Here is a 14989-nt window from a genome sequence, read left to right on the forward strand (position 1 = left end):
CTTATTTTGTTAAAATTATTCCCATTTTCACAGATTCTGCAAGGGGTTCCCAAACTTTTGCAGGCCACTGTACTTAGAAAACCTTAGGAAACATACCAGATTTTTTTCTTTTCTTTTTGCAGTCCCATTTGGTGTCTCAAGTGGCATAGAAATTACACGCTTCATATTTAGGTTTCGAAATGGGATGCATGAAAATTGAATAGTATGAGATAGAGAGAGAGAGAGAGAGAGCGAAAGCTGAAAAGAATTGTCAAAATATGAATGAAATAAAGCATTTGCATCCAACCCAGGAAACCTGTAATTCACAACACTGCAATTACAATCATCTTTCATGTTGAGAAAAAAAATGCAATAAAACGCTTGTAAGGGAAGCACAGTTAATCCATAAATATTCTTTCAATGTGGTTTTGCCTGTGGATACAAACAGTTCATTTACACAATGTCTTTAATTAAACATATTAATCAAACTGCAATCAGAGAAAACCATTCACACTTTTTCTAGGAAATATTATTTATGTTTTTATGGAATGAAAGATGTATTGAAAAGTACACTGTCATTTAAAAAAAAGTTTAGGCTTTGTAAGAATTTTTTAAATATAAAAAGTATTTTACTCTCACAAAAACGTATTTATTTGTTCAGAAATAGTAAAAACATTTAATATTGTGAAATATTATTACAATTTAAAATAATGGGTTTCTGTTTAAATAAATGTTAATATGCAATTTATTCCTATGATGCAAAGCTGAATTTTCAGCATTATTAAGCCAGTTTTCAGTGTCACATGATTTGCTGCTCAAAATACATTTATGATTATTATCAATGTTAAAAAAAGAGTTGTTCTGCTTCATATTTATGTGGATACTTAGTTCAAAGAATTAATTTATTTGAAATATTTTTGTAACAATGTAAAAGGCTTTGTCTATTTTCATCAAATTAATGCATCCTTGCTTAATAAAAAGTCTTTTTTTTTTTTTTTTTTAAATCATACTGTGCCCAAACCTTTAATTGATCATATTTGACCATGTTTACCATGATCGTATTGTCTAAATTTGTCTTAATGGCAGTTCGTGTTGATGTTGACTGATGAAGTTGTTTTCTTAATTTGCTGGTGCTTTTTTGCATGTGTTTTCTTAAGTTGCAGCATGTTGGCCACCATACCATCCAGGGTAAAGCCGTATCATGAAAGACAGTACGACACGGTACAGTTCTTTTTGAAAAGCGAATGAGCAATATTTTAATGAGCATAGTAGTTTTACAATGCAGTTGGGGGAATTTAGCTTCAAACAAAAAAACTACTTTTTCTTATATACCTCTAACTGCCCTAGTACAAAAAAAGTAAAGAAAAGAAATTGCAATTACTTCCCTACCTCCAAAAACAATCAATTAATGTTCCAACACCAAAAAAGGGCATCAGTCTCCCTACCTCCCCAAAATATTATGTACAGTTATTTACAATTATGAGAGCTAAACAGATGCAATCCAGAATCAAAGTCAAAGAACTCTCGAATGAACACACAAAGATGTTAACATGGTCTGAAAGCTGTCAAAGTCAAGCAGAGCAAACACAGCATGAGCACAAGGCTGATGCAGGAAGTGATGAAGGAGGCTTTTATAAGCAGCTAGGAGTCAGCTGACCAGGCAGGGCGTGGCACCAATTAGACTGCAGGAACCAATCGGTCTTCTTCCTGGACAGAGACACACAAACACCCCCCAAAACAAAAGAAAACCCAGAAATAGAACAAAAGGGACATAACAATCATGCTGTCATTCGACCAGTGGCGTAACTTTGCTTTGAAAAGTGGTGGGGACACGCGCAACTCGTTTTGCTAGTTTTTTATTTAATAACCTAATTTACTTGGGGACTGGGTTTAGAGTTGAACAAACTTAATTTTTGCTTTTCAAAAATACATCGATGCACCAGGGGCGGTGCCAGAGAATTTTGAACGCAGGTGCTGAGGGGGTGCTAGATCATTGACAGAGGGAGCTGGGCAATTCAGGGCTCCAGACTCATTCTTCCCACTGCTCGCTCTTTTGCGATTAACTTTCTCAGTTTGCTGCACGAGCACGTGTTTTTTTTGTTGTTTTTTTTGCGCTACAACATGCTGTTAATCAATGCACGCTGATTAACTTTTATCGTAGTTTATAGTTATATGGAAACGAAAGTAGTTAATATTCAACCCGTTCTTTTTCATCAGTAGTATTATTTGTGATTTGAATTTTGTGAACGGGAGTTCCTCTTTTGCCATGTTATAAGCCGGGCTTCGGATGCTTTCACTTTCGATTTCACGATCGTGTCAGGTTTTACAATAAAATATAATTGTCTGTTTTGCTTACATCTATACACCTTACCCTAATTAGATTATGAAGAATGATTTGTTGATCTTGTTTTCCCTTTAATACATAGCCTACCTTCCGCAATATATTTTTCAATTACTTTCAAAAAGTGGTAGGGACAATATCGACCCTGGCAAAAAGTGGTGGGGACATGTCCCACCCGTCCCACCCGTAAATTACGCCTATGCATTCGACCCACGTGTTGTTGCTCACACGGCATCCACCTTGATAAATGGATGTGTTTTGTTTGAGTTAGAGCATTTCATCACATTATGTCCATATCACGGCCGCAGCGCTGGCAGTTTAACAATACACAGTGATTCACATGCGAAAACGCTGCCAGTCGAGGCAGATTGTAACTGGAGCAGAGTCCCATGGTCCCTTGTCACCTTTTCCCTCTAAAGCTGAATCCACAAGTCATGCACAACTTCACAAATTGACAGGTTTTGGCTGCAAATCACAGGAACACTATTTGTCCGTTACTGACACAAAGTGCTCTTTTGCTTGTCACCAGGGAGCTCATTGGCCGGGCAGCTGTGAAACCTGTCTGCTTAGCCAGAAAAAAAGGTCAAATTCAGCTAATTCTAGAGTCAGGCTAATTTGAGTTTTTTTTCTCTCTCTCCGTTTGGCTGTAAGCCTTCTGTGAGCAGATTGTCGTCAGCGCAGTTTCCCACAGAGAGATTTCCGTGGGGTCGCATTGTAATTGTCACAAACTGTAAGGATAACTGTAAGGAGTTTACTTACACAACACTATGAAGATTTGGCATGCTACTGGCCAGTTAGCATAACAGTATTTTAAGGATTTAAGGAAAGGTTTGCAGCTTTGGGGCGGTGACCATGAAATGCTCCATAACTGCTCAGCGACCTTAAGCTTGGGAAAGCCACTTTATATATAAAACTTATATAAAAGTATTACTATTGTTATTATTATTATTATTATTATTATTGTTATTAACTCAAACATTAATTTATCAGGAGATGCAAATGGGGTTGTGGGAAGTCTGTATGAACATATTGGATGTATTTTTTAATGGTTTGAGCATCATTTTTACAGCAAAAATTAGACCTACGTACATGATGGTGTCATTTAAAGGGGTCATATGATGCGATTTCAAGTTTTCCTTTCTCTTTGAAGTGTTACAAGCTCTTGGTGCATAAAGAAGATCTGTAAAGTTGCAAAGACTAAAGTCTCAAATCCAAAGAGATATTCTTTATAAAAGTTAAGAGTCAGCCACGCCTACCTAAAACGGCTCGTTCTAACAGTATTGGAAAAATAATGTGTTTTTTGAACATTAAAGCATGTCAACATATTCTGTTACACCAAATACACAAAATAATGATCTTTAAAATAGCATCATATGACCCCTTTAAGATTTTATTTTTTATTTTGAAAAATCAATACTTTTATTCAAGGACACAAAAGTGACACTACAGACAGTTCCAATGTTACAGACGATTTCGATTTCAGATAAATGCTGTTTTTAATCGATTTTTATTGCAATTTTTGATTCATCAAAGAATCCTGAAAACAAATGTATCACCGTTTCCACCAAATTATTAAGCTAAAATATTAAATTATTAACTGTTTTCAACATTGATAAGAATAAGAAATGGATCTTGAACAGCAATCAGCATATTCTGTTTGTATTTAAAATAGAAAACAGTTTTGCATTGTAATAAAATGTAATTATTAATGTAAAAAATGTAATAAATATTTCACAAAATTCGAGTTTTACTGTATTTTTAATCACATAAATGCAGTCTTGGTACAATAAATGTTCTTACCAACCTCAAACTGTTTAATACGTCAAGTACGTTATTTTAATACGTTAAAATGGTCAAGTATAATACTTTTTAAAAAAATGATAAATGTAATGATCATTTAGATTTTTTTAAGGAAAGATGCAGTGTGCAATTCAAAATAGTCATTCAAATGAATTGATTACAACTTTCTGAGCTTCTCTAGAGTTTTTCAGGTATCCCAGTGATCCCTTCTCGATTATAATAGTCGCTTAAATTTTTTTTGCATTCATTTTTAATAGCAGATTTTGAAGTGAATTTTGAAAATTTTGAAAAAAACAGAGTGTTTTGTACTGATGGTATGTTCTTTTATGAACATGATTTGCAGTCTGTGAGCAGTGTTAATTCTGTGATGCAAGTTAGGTAAAATTTTAGCACCTAAGAAAGTTCTACTTTGTTGGTGAAGAATCTAAAATATTCATGTTATTGCTCATTTAACATGCTAAGATTTTAGCCACTCTAACATGCTAGGTTTGTAGAATAATAAGTGGAAAAAAGGAAAATGATTGTAGATGATAAAAAGGAGTAAAGCAAACATATGCTGCATCCTGTAGATTTGCAGTTGGCCTGTTTCTAAAAATAATAATTTTCTAAAGCACAGGACAGAATGCATATGACACGTATTGGTGGATAAGCCAACAGAAATTACTCAAATGTCACGGCTTAGGTTGTCCGTTTTATTGGCAAGTAAATGGCGCTGTGCAATCTTTGACGCATAAAAAGCTTTTGGAAAAGGGCATCATGGGTGACGCCACCACTGACAGGAGCAACAGAAAAACAGCAGTGAGGATATTATGGATGTGCACCTGCAAGCTGAGCTTTATGGTGTGTGCAAAGTACTTTGAGTTCAGTTTTAATCTACTAACCAGTGGGAGTGAGTTGTAAGAGACTGTGATTAGTGTTGTAAATTAACCAAAGGATGCTACTGCATCACCAAATGGTTTTAAACTTGTTATGACGTGAGCTAAATTCATAATAGATTGAGATGTTTCTCAAATTGTTGTTGTGTATGAGGAGAAAAATCCATGAGAGGACGTGCTAAACGTCATTTTAAAAGCTGCGCTGCAATTACACGAGTTTCCCTTCAGGACACGGAAAGCGAAGTTTTCACTCCATGTCAATTAAAGGAGGGAGAGCTGTCAGACGAGAGGTGGATAATTACATTGTGATGTGGATTCAGCAAGTTCTGGCCTCTATTAAACCTCATATCAGATAATGGTATGATAAACGAGCGCTGATTTGATTTAGTCGCAATGCGTTCCGGCAGAAATGCTAAATTTGATTTTGCCACCAAAATATTGTACAGCCATGCCTTTTAGTAATATAAGACTGTACTTAATAAACACAATGCACTTGAGAAGCGTAATTGGAAACTGCATGCTTGAGTGCATGGAGAGAGCGCAATTTGCATGCTGATACACTTTTCAAAGCTGCTATTGATCTTATTTTTGTTAAAACAGAGTCTGGTGATGTCGAAATCGTACTACCGTGCTACTCATACTGTTTCTGCAGTATGTATTACGTTTCCAAAGTGTGCAAAACAAAAGCACTCTGCAGAGGATGCTGTATCCCACAATGCATTGCATTTCCAGTGTGACAAATGAATCTTGTTCTTGTTTAGCATTTTTTTTATTTCAATAAAATGAATGTACTCTCTCTCACTATATATATATATCTGTAACAGACTCATTGCAAGTTATCGCCAACGCTTGATTGCAGTTGTTGCTGCTAAGGGTGGCCCAACCAGTTATTAGGTTTAGGGGGCAAACACTTTTTCACACAGGGCCATGTAGTTTTGGATTTTGTTTTCCCTTAATAATAAAAACCTTCATTTAAAAACTGCATGTTGTGTTCACTTGTGTTATCTTTTACTAATATTTAAATTTGTTTGATGATCTGAAACATTAAAGTGTGACAAACATGCAAAAAAATAAGAAATCAGGAAGGGGGCCAACACTTTTTCACACCACTGTATATGTATGTATGTATATGTATACATGTGTTTTTTTTTGCTGATGTGAAAAAACATTAAAGTGAAAGTTTGTTTATTATTAACTAAAAACCTAACCTAAAAAAAACAGGTTATCTCAAAAAATAAATAAATAAATAATTTGCTTTCAGTAAGATTTTGTTTGGGTGCAGTAACAAACATTTCCACTAGATGAAATTAATTTCCCATTTGTTTCCAATGCAGTAATTTTAACTGTTCCAGACAGTAAAAGTGTAACTGTTCTTTTCGAATCATGTCCATGATTTTGTGTGTGTGTGTGTGTGTGAGTGGGTTCAGATAGCAAGTTTAAAAACCTTTACCAAGTTTCATACTATTAAAAAAAAAAAACCTGCATCAGAGAGTTAAGTCTTGTTGTCTGAAAAAATGTATAAAAACAAGAAAAAAAATCTGCTAATTGGGTAAGACAAATGAGGAAAACAAGTTTATACTTCTTACCCCATTGGCAGATGTTTTTTTGTTTATTTTTTTTTACTCCTTAAGCAAATGTATCTTGATTTAAGAATGTTTAGCTATTTTTACTGGTAAACAAGACAAAAATAGTAAGAATTTTTTTTTTTGCAGTGTATTTGATAAGACATTTTTAAACAAAATTGGATAAGAAAACATATTTATCAGATGAACGACACATGCATCACAATAAGACCATTTGAGCACGCACCATAGCATTTCTATTACAAATACCGTAGTAGTCAGTATTCAGTGTACATCATGTAGTATGCAGTATGCATAGGTTGTAGCATGTGGTGACCAGAATATTATTTGAGAAATATGACTGGAATGTAAAACTCTGGGAGTCAAATGTCTTTGCTTTGTGAACTGCATACTGCGGATCCTCTCATGCAAACTGAAATAGATTTACATAACCACTAGTAAAATCAATTCTTTAGGTGAATTTCAATTGCACACAAAGACCACTTTCATTCTCATTGTCCTCTATAGAGTGAACATAAGAGCCATACTTAACTACGTTTATATAATTCATTTCTGCAACACAGGAAAACATGTTTTTTTCCCTTTCATGGTGACACTTGTTTCACTGTAGTTAAATAGTTTCACATCCTATACCCTGCATCAGGTCTTTTTCATGATGATATCTGCAAGCAAGAGCACGATTAAATGAGTGACACTTCATGTGAGGTGCTTGTACAAAGGAAATCTTTCTGCAACAAAATTAAATGAATCAGCAGAGCAGGGCCCATCATCTCAGATGAAGGTATTTAACTAATACATGACACTTTAATTCCACCCTTCACTTCCGATGTGCACTGTAAAAACAATTTGTCTGCACAGCAAAATCATGCACAGGCAAATAATTTGCGTGAGCCGAATAATTAGATTCTTGCTGTAGCGAAAAGATGTAAAGAAAAGATGATTCCGGTCTGTAATAATTTTCCTTTATTCTTTAGTTGTTGTTGCAGCAAAGACAATATTATGTGACTTTAATATATTGTACTGTATATTGCCTAGATAATGAGAGCTCTTTGCGTAATCTGGATAGAATATCCAATAATGTTTAGAAAAATCTAAAGTTATTAGAAAAATCAAAAGTTTAGAATAAGTAAGATTTTTATCGTAATTATCAGTATCAGTAATTAACATTATCAGTAATATTGTACAATATTGTTACAATTTAAAATAACTGTTTTCTTTTTGAAAATATTTCATTTCTGTGATGCAAAGCTGAATTTTCAGCATCATTACTCCAGTCTTCAGTGTCAAATGATCCTTCAGAAATCATTCTTTTTTGTGCAGACTGTGATACACAGCCATTCTTAAAAAAAACAAAACTTTTATTCAGCAAAGATACATTAAATTGATCATAAGTGAAAGTAAAGATATTTATAATGTTACAACAAAAATGTTACAAAAAAGTTTCAAATAAATGCTGTTCTTTTATATTCATCAAAGAATCCTGAAAAAAGTACTACAGTTTCCACAAATTTATTAAGCAATAAAAACTCTTCAACACTGATAATAATAAGAAACATTATTAATAACTGAGCGCAGATAATAATGGATCACTAAATCAGCATATTAGAATGATTTCTGAAGGATCATGTGACACAATAAATGCAGCCTTGGTGAGCAAAAGAGTCTTATTTCAAAAAGTTATTCCAAAGTTTTGACCGGTAGTTAAAGATCTGCATTGGTAACCATCTAACCACTTGTGATCATTTCTGATGTGAAGAGGGTCAATTTGTTCTCTATCAAGACATCATCGTGTCCTTCAATCTCCTACGTTGTGAGTCACGTAGCACCTGCTAAATGACTGCTTGCTTTGCTTTAGAACATCCACACGCAGCAGAAATCAACGCAATGCATGACTTCATTACTGCTAATACCACTAAGAAACTAAACCGCAAGCCCTGCAGATTAAGAGGAAGATGTTGGTATGAATGCAGCTGTGTCACTCATGTGTCTCTATAATGACACTCGTAATTAAAAGCGCATTAGTGTTCTCTCTTAAGGATGCGAGCCAGTGACAACGACAGCTTGGCAATCCATTATTCACACACCATTGCACCCGTAACTCCAACCTCACCGTCAGAGGAGAAACCGACGGGGAGCACAGCAGACAGAGATCTCACCCCTGCGGAGGAAGCATAGAGAAACAATTGCTTCTGTCCCATGCTATTATGAAATACAGAATAGGACTGATTGGATGCCAGTCATTCTGATTCAACTTTTATATAATATGCCTACATATTAATACAGCATTTCAGAGACAGTGGCAAGATTTTATTTTTCTCCTTCTCATTGTAAGTAGTCATTTAGCAGACTTTTTTCCCCCTCTAAATGGGCAGACTCTGTTTTGTCTAAGTAATTTAAAGTGACTTGCAGTTAGACTGAATGGTTTTATTTAGTTAATTTAGGCTATTATTTATAAATGAAGAGAATAAAAATCTATTCTATTTCCATATTGAATTCTACTTTCTCATTTCACATCTTTTCATATCCTTGTATATAACTGAACTAAATTACTATATAATATGCCTACATATTAATACAGCATTTCAGAGACAGTGCCAAGATTTTATTTTTCTCCTTCTCATTGTTAGTCATTTAGCAGACTTTTTTCCCCCTCTAAATGGGCAGACTCTATTTTGTCTAAGTAATTTAAAGTGACTTGCAGTTAGACTGAATGGTTTTATTTAGTTAATTTAGGCTATTATTTATAAATGAAGAGAATAAAAATCTATTCTATTTCCATATTGAATTCTACTTTCTCATTTCACATCTTTTCATATCCTTGTATATAACTGAACTAAATTACTTTAATTATTTTTATAATTATTATAAATTGTATAATATATCTCTGTGTCCATCCATCCATCCTACTATACTATCTTTTATATAAGTACAATGGTGAAATTTTATTGTCTTGCAGGATTTGATCTTTTACACCTGAACCCTACATTGACAAATCAGTCTTTCAGCATGATTTTATGAAAGTATTTCTTTTATTTTCCTAAAGAAAGGGAGCCACATACATACTGAGGATACAGATAAAAATACAAATAGCAACATATCTTTTATCTCTGGTCCAGGATTTCATAAGTCTGTACATGTGAAGATGGTAAGTGTTGTCTTTTTTGTTTTGTTTTTTTGGCTGATATTTGTATGAAATGTGCTCTGCAAGGCACAGCCAGGTGTGGACTGCGATCACAGAGAATGATGAACATACAAAAGCCGAGCGTGTCACAGTGTGCTTGATGTATTGCCATAATGGAATCTCAATGAAGAAATGTTTCAGGTTCACTATAAGTAAAGCTATAATGACAACATCTGTGACATGATGAAAATCATTTCCACTTCAGACCTTCAGTTTGTAAAAGCAAGCACAAAGTGCATTTACCCTAAAACTCTCACAGTGGTACATGTGTGGAAAAAAAATCTGATGTCTTTCTGCTTTTATCCAAAGCAGCTTACAAATGGAGAACCTCAAAAGTAATTTGTCGTAAACCATTTTTCTTCTTCTTCTTCTTTGGAACATTAAAAAGAACTTTTGTTATTCATTTTCCCACAAGTGAGTTAGAACTGGGGCTATTATGCTCCAAAAGGACAACAAAATACAATAATATCAATCCATACGAGTTGTGTCCCAACTTTCAAAGTTCTTTATGAAGCCATGAATATAATGTATCAAATCCAAAAGCATCAGAAGACTTGGAATATAGTGCACAAATCAAATGGACCACTTTTATGGTACTCTTCAAAGCATCAGATCTTATTCATATTAATGAATTCGATATCCTAAGGTTTTGATCTGGTTAAATCGTCCAGCGTAGTTTCATGACAATTTGTACAAGTCAGTGTCTCCCTGTGTTTGAGATCATATCACAGAGGTTGTCAATAGAGCTTAACTTGTCTTGATCCTGGAAACATTCCTTGAACTTGCTCTCAAATGTGTCTCCAGTCATTGTGAGTGTTGCATACATGATATGGATGATGAGTGCAAATGCAGGGGTGATTGTTTTTCTTGCACTCATGCATGATGTGTATGGTATTAAAGTTCAAGGAGGAGCAGTTTGTCCTTCATACACAGAGCATACACAAGCACAGATTTAGTCAGTGCAGTTAACCTCTAACCACCCCAATTGTCTCTTGGGTCAATGTTCATATAGATCAACACTGACACAGTACTGGTTTACTTCTCATTGGGGTCCAAAATCTGTCACTAGAAATGCTTCTATTTTGCATTTTTTTAATTTAATTTGGTAAATGTTTTTCTTTGCATATTGTATTATTAGCATGACAAATTGAGTGGAACGTTTAATTGAAAAGCTGACCAGGACAATTAACATAAATTTAAGGTCAATGTCATTTACTTGCATTAATGACCTGGAAACCAGAGACTTGATGAAACTTGACCATTACATTTTGTTTCCTCTGACTTGCTAACAAGAAATTAGCACTGGACATACTGAAGAGTTCCTCGTTTTCCCAGGTTTTAAAGAAATAGTTCACCATTAAATTAACATTTCTAAAAACTGTCTCACTCTCAGGCCATCCAAGAAAAAACAAAACAAAACAAACTCATCTTCATATTAGATTGCTTGAGGGTGAGTCATTTTTCAGCAAATTGTCATTTTTGGGTGAACTATTCCTTTGATTTGCTTTTCGTTTCTGTGACTTTACATTTTTTTTAAATGTGAGTCAGTAATGGGAAAAAATCAAAACATGGCATGGAAACAGAAAAATACATAAATTAAAGTTCAAAACATCAACAAATGGAGTTTTCTGATGCTGTTGGATTTCTAGCTTTATAAAGATAAGGACAGTATGTAACACCACATTTCTATGTTCTGTGTTCTATGTAACAGCATTTCTATGTTTTTAAAAAGAACATATAGAACAACAATGCTTTGACACAAAAGACATGTCCCTAAATGAATAAAATGTGAGGGTTGCTTGAGAGAGCAGAACTGGTCAATTTGTCCTTGACCCTTTTCACACATAAGCTCTAAATGCAAATCAGTATTTACACCTTCACCGTCTGTCTACTTCAGTTCAATCATAATGGTACAGAGCCTTGAACATGTTCAGCTATTAAAGGTCTCTTAGAGAAGCAAATTGCTTCATTTGTGTTTTCACCATCAGTCTAGATTTGCTTTAGAAACCCAAGGTCGTTATGCATTCTGAGAATTGGACGGGTAACAGAAATATGCATTCACGCTGAGCATAGCCTCAGAGAACTATGGGAAATATCTTTTTAATCAGACCAGAAAGGAGACCAGTCATTTCGTGGGAGGTATGAAGACATTTCATCATGCTTTAGACCGAGAGGCATGATTAAGCAACCGAGACAGCATTTTTAGTTCTTTTTTATTATGACTAAAGGATTTCAAAAAAAAAAAAAAATCAAAAAATCAGGTGAGAGCCGTTCTCCTAATCTGAGATCGTTGAATTATTTGGCTTGCTCTTCAAGAGGGATGTGAAATGTTACTAAGTAAATTGCACAGAAACCCCCACAGTCAGACCATCCCTGCAGTGACATTGATAGATTGTGTGTTCTTGGCAGACGCAGTTCTCCCTAAGAGGATCTGATAACATGAGACTTTAAGGGTGGCCATTTCTCACTAAAGGACACATGATGGCACACAATTCAGTGGTTTGTTTTACATCTTTCCTCAGTGGAGTTTGCATAGGCAAACACAACTATCGCTATTGCTCAGAATTAAGAGCTGTTTTAGTGTGTGACTCATCCATTTGTGTTTCATCTGCAGCGTTTGTACTTCGAACATGAGATACCACAAATCACGCGGCTTGTTGAGGAGAGACATGCTATTACTTTTCTAAGTAATCTGACTTAGGATTTCTGCCTGGCAGGTGATCAAACAGGCAAAAAAAATTAATCTAGAGATCAAAATATCATAGAGACTTGCACGTGGGCCTTTTATGACATGGGGCAATAAACCAGAACACCATAGCAATGTACTAAAACCATTTAGTACACAGCCTTGCTGGTCAGTTTTGCACGTGCAAGCAACACATTTTCAGCAAAACTATCAATTTACAGCAATTTGCTATTTGTAGCAATGCCATTTAAAAGAACCATTTTTGGTTCCTCAAAGAACCTTTCATCGAACAGTTCTTAATTTTTTTTCTTAGTGTGAAGAACATTTAAAAAATCTAAAGAAACTTGTTCACTATAAAGACATTTTGTGGAATGGAAAGGTTCTACACTCTTAAAAATAAAGGCTTCGAAAGGTTTTGTGTGTGTGTGTGATGTCTTAAAAGAACCATTTTGGGTTCTCCAAAGAACCTTTCAGGGAAGAGTTCATAAAAGAACAATTTTCCCTTAGTGTTAAAATATTAATATTCTAAAGAACCTTATTTCACAATAAAGAACCTTTTATGCAGTGGAAAGGTTCCAAGGATGTTTAAGGTTCTTCATTGACCCATCCATGCGAATAAAGAAAATTTTTAAGAGTGTTACCTTCAACTCAAATCTAGCTCTCTTTAGCCAATAACTATGACTAATAGCAATAAACATATGTTCTGCTTTGGCAGGTTTCGTTCTCATTCAGTTTGTTACTGGCTAAAGACACAGCTATGTTAACCAATTATGATGGCTGCAATTATAATGATTATACAACAATCAAGAGGGGCTTTTGGACGCCTTTGGACAGATGGCATTGGGTGTGCATAATCTTTCCCATGACTTTCTGTCCGTTTGCATTCATTTATTGATGTACTGGTTGCGGTTAGCTACATTAATACATTGGTTTGTCCTCCTGTTGCACAGACGCACTTGTTACCTGTGGCTTGTTTACACTGTACCAGATACATATTACCGTTCAGAAGTTTGATTCAGTAAGATTTTTAAAATTTTTTTTTAAAAAATAGTTTCTTAATCTCACCAAAGCTGCATTTATTTGATCAAAAATAGTAAAAATAGCAATATTATTACAATTTAAAATAGCTGTTTTATATTGTAATATATTTTAAAATGGAATTTATTATTATGATGGTAAAGCTGAATTTTCAGGATCATCACTCCAGTCTTCAGTATCTTTCAGAAATGAAATGTATCATTCTAATGTGCTAAAAAAAAAAAACTGATCCAAAACATTTGAACGGTAGTGTACTGTAAATCTCCTCATAATGCAGATATAGAAAATACTAATGTGATGAATGTATTATGGTTTTATGTCAGTGGTTCTCAGTAGGACCCAGATTTTACATTGGAATTTAAGCGGTGACCCGACATGATACCCAAATAGTTTATAGTACAAAAAGTAAGTAAAAATGTCCTTAAATTCAAACATTTCAATGTAGTAATATGTCCAAGAAATGCAAAGGCCCAACAATGTGCTAAATTATTAACGTGACAAAAGCTAACTATTTTGGTTTCTAAAGTATGATGCTCTCAACAGACAATAATAGCAACCAGATAAAGCACACTGTGGTCAACACAAACCCTGTGAACCCGTATTTAGCATAGTGTGGGTCATATTTTCGTCACGCTTAGTAGTTTGTTCATGGTTTTTGAGGATTATGTCATGCAGACTCTCCATTTTTGGCTTCTCAATCTGTCTAGTGGATGAATTTGTGCCAAAATACTGTAGAGTTGGATTGCACACATGTTTGATGGCAAAAACAAAAGCATTTATTTTGCTGTCTCAACTATGAATGATTATATGGTTAGCTGCGTTATATTATGTCTACGACCATGATCAGGAAAGACCTACAACCCAATAGTTGAGAACCGCTTTATGCCCTGCCAGCACAAAATAATGATGGTTTTGAGAGAAAATGTCCAGTGTGATGATCAGATGTCGAGCGACAAAAAGACATCCAGATACAAGTGTTTCAAAAACACAAAGTGTTTTAAAAGCCGATCTCTCTTTGATTCATCACATTCGGATGATTTGTTGCTCATACAAAAATAGTCAGCTAACTTTTCTCTGTGAACAAAGAGAAAGGACTCCTAAAAAAATCCAGGGAAAGTGGAAATTCCAGCTTTAAACAGAGAACAAAAAACACATTCACAACACACATACGATACCCACAATTCAACTCTCCCGTGGTGTGTCCAAGTTCAGGCAGGGTTGAAATCAAATCACAGTGGGAACTCGTGGTGAGGTTACAGTCCTTGCAAACAGGCTTTTCTTCATGATGTTTTCACAGCAGTCAAAAATATCGTCTGTTGTTATGTAGTCCTCAGAAACATCCTCGTGGGTTGTGCTCAATTGAGCAATTACTGTCCACTGATCACGAGAGACATTTCCGATGGTTCAGCATGAATAGTTTGTCACATCACTACACAACACAAAGGGATGAACAGGAAGGGGATTCGGACGGTAGACGTTGATTCCTTGGGGGAGAGCAGGTAGTAG

This window comes from Sinocyclocheilus rhinocerous, unplaced genomic scaffold (assembly GCF_001515625.1).
Source record: "Sinocyclocheilus rhinocerous isolate Xijiao unplaced genomic scaffold, SAMN03320098_v1.1 scaffold990, whole genome shotgun sequence".
NCBI classification, from domain to species: domain Eukaryota; kingdom Metazoa; phylum Chordata; class Actinopteri; order Cypriniformes; family Cyprinidae; genus Sinocyclocheilus; species Sinocyclocheilus rhinocerous.